Consider the following 12,776-nt stretch of genomic DNA (forward strand, 5'->3'; position numbering starts at 1 on the left):
AACAGTTTGAAGCTACCAGCCACTCCTCAGAAACCCTGTGGGGCAGTTCTACTCTGTCCTGTAGGGTCACTGTGAGTTGGAATTGACTTGATGGCAATGGGTTTTTCTTTTTTTAAATATATGCATATATATAATATCTTTGTGTATATTTAAGATATAAATTATATAAGTACAGACAGAGTGCTCCTTGGAAGTGAGGGTGGCAAGACTTCATCTCATGTACTTTGGACATGTTATCAGGAGGGACCAGTCCCTTGAAAAGGACATCATGCTTGGTAAGGTAGAGGATCAACAAAAAAGAGGAAGACCCTCAATGAGATGGATTGACACAGTGGCTGCATCAGTGGGCTCAAACATAGCAACCATTGTGAGGATGGTGCAGGACTGGGCAGGGTTTTGTTCTGTTGTACCTAGGGTCACTGTGAGTCAGAACCAACTTGGCAGGCACCTAACAACAACAACAATATATATGTGCATCAGGTATTTAAAAAATAACAAAAAGTCCATTATCCACGTTCCACCTTAAGAAATTGAATGTTACCACTGTCATGGAAGACTTCTGTATGGAAATAAACTTACTCATTCAACAAATATTTATTGATCACACTTATTATGTACTAGGCCCTATGCTAGATAGTAGGATACTCTAGCTAACAAATCTGGGATGGTCCCTGCCTTCATGGAGCTTTGAATCTAGTGAGAGAAACAGGTATTAAATATATAATCACAGGCATAAATATAAATACAAATAAATATGTAACTTTGAATGGTGGTAAGCCTAGTGCAGGAAAGCGTTGAAAGCAGATAACAGGAAGGTGAATTTAGACTGGCATATCTGAGAAGGCCTCTCTAAGGAGGGAACTTCTAAGCTGAGACATGAGGAACTGCTAGGATTTCATCAGAAGAGCTACAGTGAGCATTCCAGCTTGCAGGAAAAGCGAGTGTAAAGGCCCAGGGAACAAAGCCCCATATACATCTAAGGTGGGAGAACCAAATCCAATCTACACGTGTGAAAACTTAGTCTAGAGAAATACTTGCCTAATATTCGCTTTTTTTTTTTTTGAGTGAGGGTGGCATTGTTGACTTAGCATTGGTATAGTTGTACTTTTTTTATTCATTCAGCAAACAATCATTAGGCTCCTACTGTGTGTCAGGCAACTATGCCAAATTGGGAATGATCCAAGAAGGCACTGATGCTGCCTTCAAGACTTATAGTCTAATGTCTGAATAGTTTGTTGTCATCGCTTTTGATGGTGGTGATGATTTTCAGTTGATTCTTTAACTCTCTTTCCCAGTCCTCTTGAGACCAATTATGTATTTGTACAATGTATGGCAAGAGGGCTCACATGAACGACCCCAATCTTCATTAACTTGAAGCTGTGAGCAACTGAGCCAATTAGAACCAAATGCAAATAGTACATTGTATGTATGTACAGTACGTTACTGTGTGTACACTGAGTCAGGATATCCTTCAGTCTCTCTCTCAGATAAATCATCTGTAATAGTGTCTTGAAGAGAAAATCATTTCAGCTAAATCAGATATTTGATTAATGGAATATATACAAGTGAAATGGTAGTGTTGTTATAAAATGCTACTAAGGTATTAAATTTGATCATGGATGAACTGTTTTTCCACTTGAATGGCATTATTCCAATGGAAAAACATATGAGACAGAACAATGCAGTGTGAATAAGTTTTCTTACATTATTCTGAAGTTTCTCCAAATAACTAAAGATAACAAAATGTGAACCCCTGAAGACGTAGAGTAGCCTTGGAAAGTTTAATAAATGATGAGGGCAACAAAAATGAGTTTAGTCACCATAAGGATAATGAAAAACAGTGTTGTTTTTCAACATCAAAGTCACTCTCCGATTCTACCTTCTTCAGAGTGCTTCATAGTGGACTCCCTTTTTTTTCTTTTTAATTTTATTGTGGTAAAATATTTATAACAAGAAAATTGTCATTTTAATCATTCTTAAGTGTATAATTCAGTGACATTAATTACACGTTGTGCAACTGTTACTACTATGTCGAAAAGTTTTTCATCACCCCAAACAGAAATTCAATACCTCTTAAGCAATAACTCCCCATTTCTCCCTTCCCCCAACCCCTGGTAACCACTAATAAATTTTGATGTCTATGTATTTGCATATTTCATAGACATGGGATCATACAATAGTTATCCTTTTGTGTCCAACTTATTTCACTTGAAGCCCTGATGGCACAGTGGTTAAGAGCTACGGCTGCTAACCAAAAGGTTGGCAGTTCAAATCCACCAGCAGCTCCTTGGAAAGCCAATGGGGCAGTTCTACTCTGCCTCATAGGGTCGCTATGGGTTGGAATTGACTTGACAGCAATGGGGCTTTTATTTCACTTAACATAATGTTTTCAAGCTTCATCCATGTCGTAGCATGCATCAGAACTTTATTTTTCTTTATGGCTGAATAATATTCCAGCGTATGTATGTACCACATTTTGTTTATCTGTTTATCTGTTGATGAATGCTTAGTTTGTTTCTACCTTTTGACTATTGTGAATAATGCTGCAGTGAACGTTGGTGTACATGTGCCTATTTGATGACCTGCTTCGAAGTCTCCTGGGTATACACCTAGGGTGAAATTGCTGAGTCATAATTTCAGTAATTCTGTGACTTGTTAGGAACCACCAAAGTATTTTCCACAGTGACTACACCATTTTGTATTCCCATCAACAATGCACAACGGTTCCAATTTTTCTATATCCTCACCAATGCTTCTTACCATTTTTGTGATAACAGAGCTATCTTATTGGATGTGAAGCGGTGCCAACTTCATTTTCACAATCACATTATTTTATTTTGTATGCCTGTATCCCACCTTCTACCAAACAAATTGAGAGGTTGTTTAGAGTAAAATTGCAGTGCAAAAAAGACTGAACCACTTACATGGAATAAATTATAAAAATCAACAACGAAAGGGTGAGTGGTTTTTTGGTTTTTGTTTTTGAACCACAGGCTGAGGAAAGACTCAGCCATTGAGCACAAATTTTTGTTCTAGCTTCCTAGTAGCCAAAGCAAAGACAGAAACTCAAGGAGTTATATATAACTCTCATTATCTAATAAATGAAACATACTAACCTGTCAGAGACATGCTTTTTTAAAAATTTTACCATTATATTCTGAGAATTTGCCATAGGGATTCTTAAATATAATTGAGCTACATAAGTAAAATTTCCTAGACAGTTTTACCAATATCATGAGTGTTCCACATATAAATGTGTCTATATTGGCTGTTGGTCAAAGTCGGGGCATAATGTTTATTCATAGATCTAGTAAGGCAATCTGTAGGAGGCCAGTATGAAATGGGTCAGGCTTATAGCTTTCTGATGGTCTAAGCTGATAGAGGAATATAGAGTTTGGTCTATTTGTCTAATAGTTTTACATAATCCTACCACTGATATAGTCCTTTAAAACATTCGTGTTGTGTTAAACACGCCTCTTTTTGTCATAAAAGGCCGAAGGTAGGCAGTCCAGAACCATTGTGATACTCCAGAGTGTCAGGAACTCAAGGTCCTTTTTCTGGTGTATAACATTGATTCCAAGTTTACTAAATGATCCAAGGTGGCCGCTCCAGACTTCACATCATCATCCCAGCCACAAAAAGGAGAACAGTAGGAAGCAGAGTATGCTCCCTCTCTTTAATGACACTTACTTGGAATTACACACACCTCTTCCGCCTACATCCCCTTAGTGAGAACTTTGTTTATGGTCACCCATAGCTGCAAGAGAGACTAGGAATGTTTCTATTCTGGTGTATGTGTATGTTTGTTACCAAAGCAGAAAATAACAGATATTGCCATTTTAACCATTGTTAATTGTACAATTCGTTGACATTCATTACATTCAACATGTGCAATCATCAGTATTATTTCCAAAAGTTATTCTTTGCCCCAAACAGAAATTCAATACCCCTTAAGCAATAACTCCTCATACCTGCCTACCTCAAGCCCCTGGTAACCACTAGTAAACATTGATCGGTCTCTATACATTTGTATATTCTGTATATTTCACAGAAGTGGGATCATACAATATTAGTGTCTGACTTATTTCAGTTATCATAGTATTTCTGTCACAGGTATCTTATTTTTTTATAAATTTTTCCCTTAAAATGCAGGCTGAAGTTTAAAAACCAAGCTGTTGAGAGCAAAAGCAAATGCATATGATTACAGTAAATCAGTATGCATATGATTACAGTAAAAATTCTATTGGCATGGCCATTCTGCGTCCAACAGGATCATTTCTATGCCAAGAATCCCAGTCCAAGTGATAGAGAAGTGAGGGAGAGGGAGGATGGAAGAGGCACTGGAGGAGCAAAGGGAAGACATGTAACCAAAAAACCAAAACCAAAAGCTGGGCCTGTGTGACCATCTAGACTAGGATGCAGATCACTCTTTAAAGCAAATCATGACTGAAACATCACAGTCATGCCCCCACTGGTATTCCTCCTAGGTGTGCGCACAAGTTACACGTAGCAAACTTCCCTACTTTCCTTGCTTGCCTTAAATGCAACAAATCTGAAGGCTAAGACTGTATCCCCTCAGCTTGCTTCCAAAACACTCATGTGATTGGCTTTGTTGTTAAATGCCATCAAGTTGGTTCTGACTCATTGTGACCTTGTGTACAACAGAACGAAACACCACCCGATCCTGTGCCATCTTTGCAATCCTTGCTATGTTTGAGCACATTGTTGCAGCCACAGTGTCAATCCATCTCACTGAGGGTCTTCCTTTTTTTCACTGACCAAGCATGATGTCCTTCTCCAGGGACTGGTCCCTCCTGATAACACGTTCAATTACGTAAGATGAAGTCTCGCCATCCTTGCTTCTAAGGAGCATTCTGGCTATACTTCTTCCAAGACAGATTTGTTTATTCTTCTGGAAGTCCATGGAATAGTCAATATTCTTCACCAACACCGTAATTGAAAGGCATCAATTCTCCTTTCATCTACTTTAGTCATTGTCCAGCTTTCACATGCATATGAGGCAATTGAAAACACCATGGTTTGGGTCAGGCACACCTTAGTCCTAAAAGTGACATCTTTGCTTTTCAACACTTTAAATAGGTCTTTTGCATCATATTTGCCCATTGCAATACCTCATTTGGTTTCTTGACTGCTGCTTCCATGGGCGTTGATTATAGATCCAAGTAAAATGAAATCCTTGACAACTTCAGTCTTTTCTCCTTTTATCATGATGTTCATTGGTCCAGTTTTGAGGATTTTTGTTTTCTTTATTTTGAGGTGTAATCCTTACTAAAGGCTGTAGTCTTTGGTCTTCATCAGTAAATGCTTCAAGTCCTCTTGGCTTTCAGCAAGCAAGGTTGTGTCATCTGCATATCACAGGTTGTTAAGGAGTCTTCTTCCAATCCTAATGCCAAGTTTTTCTTCATATAGCCCGACCTCTCGGGTTATTTGCTCAGCATACAGATTGAATAAGGGTGGTGAAAGGATACAGCCCTGAAGCACACCTTTTCTGATTAAACCACTCAGTATCCCCTTGTTCTATTTGAATGACTACCTCTTGGTCTATGTACAGGTTCTGCAGGAGCACAATTAAGTGTTCTAGAATTCCCATTCTTTGCAATGGTATCAGTAATTCGTTATGATCCACACAGTTGAATGCCTCTGCATAGTCGATAAAACAAAGGTAAATATCTTTCTGGTATTCTCTGCTTTCAGCCAAGATCCATCTGACAACAGCAATGATATCCTTAGTTCCATGTCCTCTTCTGAATCTGGCTTGAATTTCTGGCAGTTCCCTGTCAATGTACTGCTGCAACCATTTAGAATTGTCTTCTGCATAGTTTCACTTGCATGTGATATTAATGATATTGTTCATTAATTTCCACATTCTGTTGGATACCTTTCTTTGGAATAAGCACAAATATTGATCTCTTATAGTCAGTTGGCCAGGGAGCTGTCTTCCAAATTTCTTGGTATAGATGAGTGAGCACTTACAGCATTGCATCTGTTTGTTGAAACGTTTCAATTGGTATTCTATCAATTCCTGGAGCTTTGTTTTTCAACAATGCCTTCGGTGTAGCTTGGACTTTTTCCTTCAGTACCATCAGCTCTTGATCTTGAAACGGTTGAATGTTGACCAATTCTTTTTGGTATAGTGACTCTGTGTATTCCTTCCATCCTCTTCTTAGTTATTTTTTTTTATTGTACTTTAGATGAAGGTTTACAGAGCAAATTAATTTCTCATTAAGCAATTAATACACATGTTGTTTTGTGACATTAATTGTCAGCTCCATGATGTGTCAGCACTCTCCCCCTTCTCAACCTTGGGTTCCCTGTTACCAGCTCTCCTGTTACATCTTGCCTTCTCATCCTTGTCCCTGGGCTGATGTGCCCATTTAGTCTCGTTTTGTTTTATGGACCTATCTTATCTTTCACTGAAGGGTGAACCTCGGTAGTGACTTCAGTACTGAGTTAAAAGGGTGTCCAGGGGCCATGCTCTCGGGATTTCTCCAGTCTCTGTCAGACCAGTAAGTCTGTTTTTTTTTTTTTTTTTTTTTTTGTGAGTTTGAATTTTGTTCTACATTTTTCTCCAGCTCTAGCCTTGATCCTCTATGGTGATCCCTATATAGAACAGTTGGTGGTGGTAGCCGGGCACCATCTAGTTGTGCTGGACTTAGTCTGGTGGAGACTGTGATAGTTGTGGTCCTTTGGACTAATCTTTCTCTTGTCTTTGGTATTCTTCATTCTCCCTTGCTCCAGACGGGGTGGGACTAGCAGAGTGTCTTAAATGGCTGCTCTCAAGCTCTTAAGACCCCAGATGCTACTCACCAAAGTAGGATGTAGAACATTTTCTTTATAAACTATGTTATGCCAGTTGAGCTAGATGTTCCCCGAGACCATGGTCCCCAGCCCTCAGCCCAGTAATTCGGTCTCTTAGGGAGTTTGCATGTGTCTATAAAGCTTCCATGACTTTGCCTTGGTCAAGTTATGCTGACTTCCTCAGTATTGTGTACTGTCTTACCCTTAACCAAAGATGCTTCAATCTTCTTTTGGTGCTTCCTGCATCATTCAATTTTTTACCCACAGAATCCTTCAATATTGCAACTCGTGGCTTGATTTTTTTTTTTTTTTTTCTTCTGTTCAATTCAGCTTGAGAAATGCTTAGCATATTCTTCCCTTTTGGTTTTCAAACTCCAGGTCTTTGCACATTTCATTGTAATACTTTACTTGTTCTTCTTGAGCTTTCCTTTGAAATCTTCTTTGCATCTCTTTTACGTGATCATTTCTTCCTTTTGCTTTAGCTACTCTGTGTTCAAGAGCAAGTCAGAGTCTCTTCTAACATTCATTTTGGTCTTTTCTTTCTTTCCTGTCTTTTTAATGACCTTTTGTTTTCTTCAAGTGTGATGTCCTTGATGTCATCCCACAACTCATCCTGTCTTTGGTCATTTGTGTTCAATGCATCAAATCTATTCTTGAAATGGTCTCTCAATTCAGATAGAATGTACTTAAGGTCATATTTTGGCTCTCGTGGACTTAATTTTCTTCATCTTCAACTTGAACTTCCTTGTGAGCACATTGATGATCTATTCTGCAGTTGGCCCCTGGCCTTGTTCTGACTGATGATATTGAGCTTCTCCATCATCTCTTTCCACAGATGTAGTTGATTTGATTCCTGTGTATTCCATCCGGCAAGGTCCACCTGTGTAGTCACCGTTTATGTTGTTGAAAAAAGATATTTGCAATGATTAAGTGGTTGGTCTTGTAAAACTGTGTCATGCAATCTCTGGCATCATTTCTATCACTAAGGCCATATTTTCCAACTTCTGATCCTTCTTCTTTGTTTCCAACTTTCGCATTCCAGTCACCAGTAATTATCAATGCATCTTGACTGCATGTTTGCTCAATTTCAGACTGCAGAAGTTGGTAAAAATCTTCAGTTTCTTCATCTTTGACCTTAGGGGTTTGTGCATAAATTTGAATAACAGTTGTATTAACTAGTCTTCCTTGTAGGCATATGGATATTATTCTATCACTGACAACATCGTCCCTCAGGATAGATCTTGAAATGTTCTTTTTGACAATGAACGTGATGCCATTCCTCTTCAATTTGTCATTCCCAGCATGGTAGACCATATGATTGCCCAATTCAAAATGGCCAATACCAGTCCATTTCAGCTCTGTAATGCCTAGGATATTGATCTTTATGTGTTCCATTTCATTTTTGACAACTTCTTATTTTCCTAGATTCATACTTCATACATTCCACGTTCCGGTTATTAATGGATATTTGTAGCTATTTCTTCTTTTAGTCATGCAACATCAGCAAATGAAGGTTGGAAAAACTTTACTCCATCCACAACATTAAGGTTGACTCTACTTTAAGGAGGCTCCCCACCCCTTTTTTTTTTTTTTTTTTCCGAGAGACTTCCAACCTGAGGGACTCATCTTCTAGTACTATATCAGATAATGTTCCGCTGGTATTCATAGGTTTTCAGTGGCCAATTTTTTTAGAAGTAGATCACCAGCTCCTTCTTCTCAGTCTGTCTTAGCCTGGAAGCTATGCTGAAACCTGTCCACCATGGATGACCCTGCTGGTAGTTGAAATACCGGTGGCATAGCTTCCAGTATCACAGGAAGATGCAAGCCACCTCTGTACAACAAACTGACAGATAAGTGATGGATGTGATTGGCTATTCCCCTACTATCCAAGGATAAAGATGAGAAACCCTCCTGTTTAGATGTGATTTAGATGTGAAGTGATTGACTACTACCCTACAATCACATCTAAACAGGAGGTTTTCTCGTCTTTCTCCTTGGAACTCTATACTTTCCATAACTACTAGTTTCTGTGGTGGAAAACCAATTTTGTATTTTAACTTCTAGGAAATACCTATGTAAAAAAGATTTATCTCTGGATTATTTTACCTGTATTTACACCAACTCTACCCCATTTTTTTCTCTCTGAACACCTGCATGTACAGTAACATTTTTGTTGTTGTTTTTGTTGGCTTGTATTCAGTTCTCTTTATGTTGTTATCCTTTTTTTTTTACCTTTTGCCATACTTACCAAGTTTCAAATTCCTTAATGAAAGTCTTTTCACAAGAAAGGCCTACCACAGTTTCAAGTAGGAAAGGTAAAATATCCAGTGTTACCCACAAACTCTGTCCTTTTAGAAAATTTAAAAAATAAACTCTACAGTAAATTTTTTTTAGTCATAGATTCTTTTCAGTATTTGTTACTCAGTAGTTTTCCATATTTATTTGACAGTTTTCCTAACTGTGAAATGAGATGATCTTCCTAGCTTATCAGAGAAACCGTTAGTCTAGTTGGTGTTAGCAAATACAGCCATTGTATAACAGGAATAAATTTGAACACCGTCTAATAATCTGTTTAGAGGAAGAGTACTCTGATTTTTCATGGATTAATTGCTTTTCTGATCTTCAAACTTACTTTTAATCTACATTTTTCCACAGTCTTCAGTGTCTAGCTTTGCTTTGGGAATTTTCCTGTTTGGTTTTTTTCTCTTGCTTTTCTTTTTTCCTGTTATCATTTCTGTAGACCTTAAATATGTAGATTAACTCACATATTAATTTAACAAATATTTATTTAATGCCATTTATTGACAAAGTAAAGAACCTTGGTGGCACGATGGTTAAGCACTCGACTGCTAACCGAAATGTCAGTGGCTCCACGGGAGAAAAGACCTGGGGATCTGTTTCCATAAAGATTATATTATATTATATTATAGCCTCCTCGGAAAGCCTATGGGGCAGTTCTGCTCTGTCACATGGGGTCACTATGAGTCAGAATTGACTTGATGGCACCTAACAACAACAACAACAAATGTACAAGGTGCTATACTGTTTTGTGAGTGGGTACAAGATGTCATACTCTTGATACTTGCCCTCACAGAATTTACAATGACGTTGAAGGCGAGAGAGATACACTCTAATCACAAGCAAAGTGGCATGTGAAAAATACCTATGAAAGTGTGGCTGCAAACCTGTGGGAGTGTAGAAGAAGGAACTGTTACTGTTTGCTACTTAGGTTGGTTAAATAAATATTAAAATACCAAATTAGAACACAGAAAGCATTTGCTGCCACTGCAGAAAGATAACTTTCTAAAGCTTGAAGCAGTAGAAAAAATCAGAAATGAAAATGACTAATGGCTCCTGGAACAGTTTAAAACTCCTACACAAAAAAAAGATAATAAAAATAACAGTAATGGGAATGAAACAATGAAGAGGACTCTTTCCAATAAAAGAAGTGCTCATATCTATGATACATAAAGACTGTATTAAAAATATAAGAATATTATAAGGAGTATTGCAAATAAGTAACCAAAGAAAACAGCTTAAAAAAATAAAAAATTTAAGTTAGTAGAAGGCTTTATGGAGGAGCTGACATTTAAGATGCATCTTGAAGGATAAAGGGGATTCTTTTCTTTCTCTGTTCTTAAGTGCCATCAAGTCAATTTTCAGTTCCTAGTGACCCCATGTGACAGAGTGAAACTGCCTCATAGGGTTTTCTAGGCTGTACTCTCTTTTTTTTTTTTTGGATTTTAATGTATGATGGTCTTTATTTACAACCTTATTGGCAAAAAGGAAGAGGGACAAGTTGAAAACACTTTAAAACAAGGTATCACAGCTGATCCTGTCAGATCAAAGAAGTTCCATTTCAAATGTCCATCTAATTGTCCAAAGATATACAACACTGAATCTGCATATGCAATTTCCTTTATGAAATACAGTGTTCCTATTTTAGACAGTCTTTTTAATATATAAATACAAAGGAAATAAAATCACTTATTAAAACTGCTTTAAATGAGGGATATTTTATATTTAAATTTACGTTATTCCTGGTAATAACATATGCCCAATGAAAATCAAAAGCTGGAAAAGCAGTTACACTTCCTATTTGAGTGGACAGTTACAACAATCAACTTTTTCTGAAATGGCCATTATATTTCAATTTATCATGAACTACTCTGAACTTACTATGAGATACAGTCAAAGTCAGAAGAGAAGACGTAGGGAGAACATTCCTTTTTTGAAGAGGGTAAGCCGTCAAGAATCAGCATGGTAAATAAATATATCCTGTTGAAGAATTCTAGGTGGAAAAAAATTAATGTAGTCAATTTCTACTCATGCTGAGCCGACTGAATTTTTTCATTAACTTACTTGGTGTCATTCTCTTAAATCAGTTGTGTTTAATTCTTCTTCTAGTTCATCCAAATCTTCCCAGTGAAAAGATGTTTGTCAACAGGAACGCCATCAATGGCTCCATTTTCCTGTTCCCTTTGTTCTTCTCTTCCAAATCACTTCTTTCTCCATTTTCAGCCCTGCCTCTGGAAGCTTCACTTAATTTGTTTTCATCTTTTTCTGAAGTATAGGTGCTGAATCTTTCAAGACTGGCTACAGCAATACCTGTCTCATCTATATCTCTTGGAATGTACAGGCTTAAATCTATGTCATTTATGCTCACAGAATCATCAACCTCATCACCACCTGTTCCCCGGGTGTAATGGGTATCATCTGCTTCCTCCTCCTCCTCATCAACCAGTTCAGGATGAAATTCAAACACCTCAGGACCACTGATACATAGTGCTTTCCCTGCTTTGAAGTCTGCTTTCCTTTCCATATCTTGCTCAAGTTTATCCATCTTTTCTTTTTTTTTTTTTTTTTCCATGCAAGAAAAGATTCTAGAGTGATTTGGGTAACATTTGGACCTAGGGCAGAATGCTGTCTTTCAATGAGATCTTCTAATGAAATTTCATCTTCTTTTTCTTCTTTCTTTTTATATTTTTTCAACACAAATCCAGGAAGAGGTGCATGACAACACATGCACATATCACCCCCACCAGGGCGTACCCAAAACCAGCCATACTTATTGTTTTCAGTAGCTTCAAGGAAATGGTTGTATACTATTTGAGTTTTTGGTTTTTTTCCTTTTTCCACCTCACCGTGCTTCGTATTCACTACTTCCAGTTTTTTCTCATCCCAATTATCCACGGTATCTTTTTCAAGTTCTTCATCACTTGCATCAATGTAAACACTTCGCTTTTCACGTTTTCTCCCCAGAGTCAAGTCATGAGAGAACTTACACTGATCTTTTTTAGTACACTGTCCTTGCTTGAAGAATGCACATACCATGGGCTTGGGATCTGCACCTTTACTTATTTTTTGAGCAGCAACTACAGGTTTGAACTGTGTATTTAGCTCCTGCAATTCTTTCTTGTTGTCATCCTTCTTCAATTTCTTTTCAGCTTCATTTTGTGCTACCTGACATGGATTTTGTTGACCCAATTTAACTTGATGAGTGACAGCCTTGATAAACTTCTGTTGCTTTCTTCCCTATTCTTTAGGCCAAAAGTTTTGTCTTCGATGATCTTCTCCTTTTTCTGTTCCACCTGTTTGCTGCCACCAGCCTGAGCCTGTTTCTTGGGGGCCATTGCGGAGACAGGTGGCACAGGCAAGACTTATACGCATCTGGACACCATCAGCGTCTCTGGCCCCACAGCAGGAGGAAAGGAAGACCAGGGCTAGGCTGTACTCTTTATAAGAGAAGCCTTGGTGATGCAGTGGTTAAGTGCTCAGCTGCTAACTGAAAGGTTGATGGTTGAAACCCACCAGCCACTCTGCAGGAGAAACATGTGGCAGTTGGCTTCCATAAAGATTCCTTGGAAACCCTATGGGCAGTTCCTGTGGGGTTGCTATAGGGTCACTATGAGTCAAAATCTACTTGCCGGAAATGGATTTGGTTTGGCTTTTGGAAT

At 38.0% G+C, this 12,776-nt stretch overlaps 1 pseudogene; it reads right to left on the reverse strand.

Moving 5' to 3' along the window:
* Nucleotides 1-11,187: 11,187 nt before the first annotated feature.
* LOC101346898 (zinc finger CCCH domain-containing protein 15 pseudogene) lies at nt 11,188-12,452 on the reverse strand (annotated as a pseudogene).
* Between the last annotated feature and the right edge of the window lie 324 nt (nt 12,453-12,776).

Source organism: Trichechus manatus, unplaced genomic scaffold, assembly GCF_000243295.1.
Source record: "Trichechus manatus latirostris isolate Lorelei unplaced genomic scaffold, TriManLat1.0 scaffold00025, whole genome shotgun sequence".
Classification (NCBI taxonomy): Eukaryota; Metazoa; Chordata; class Mammalia; order Sirenia; family Trichechidae; genus Trichechus; species Trichechus manatus.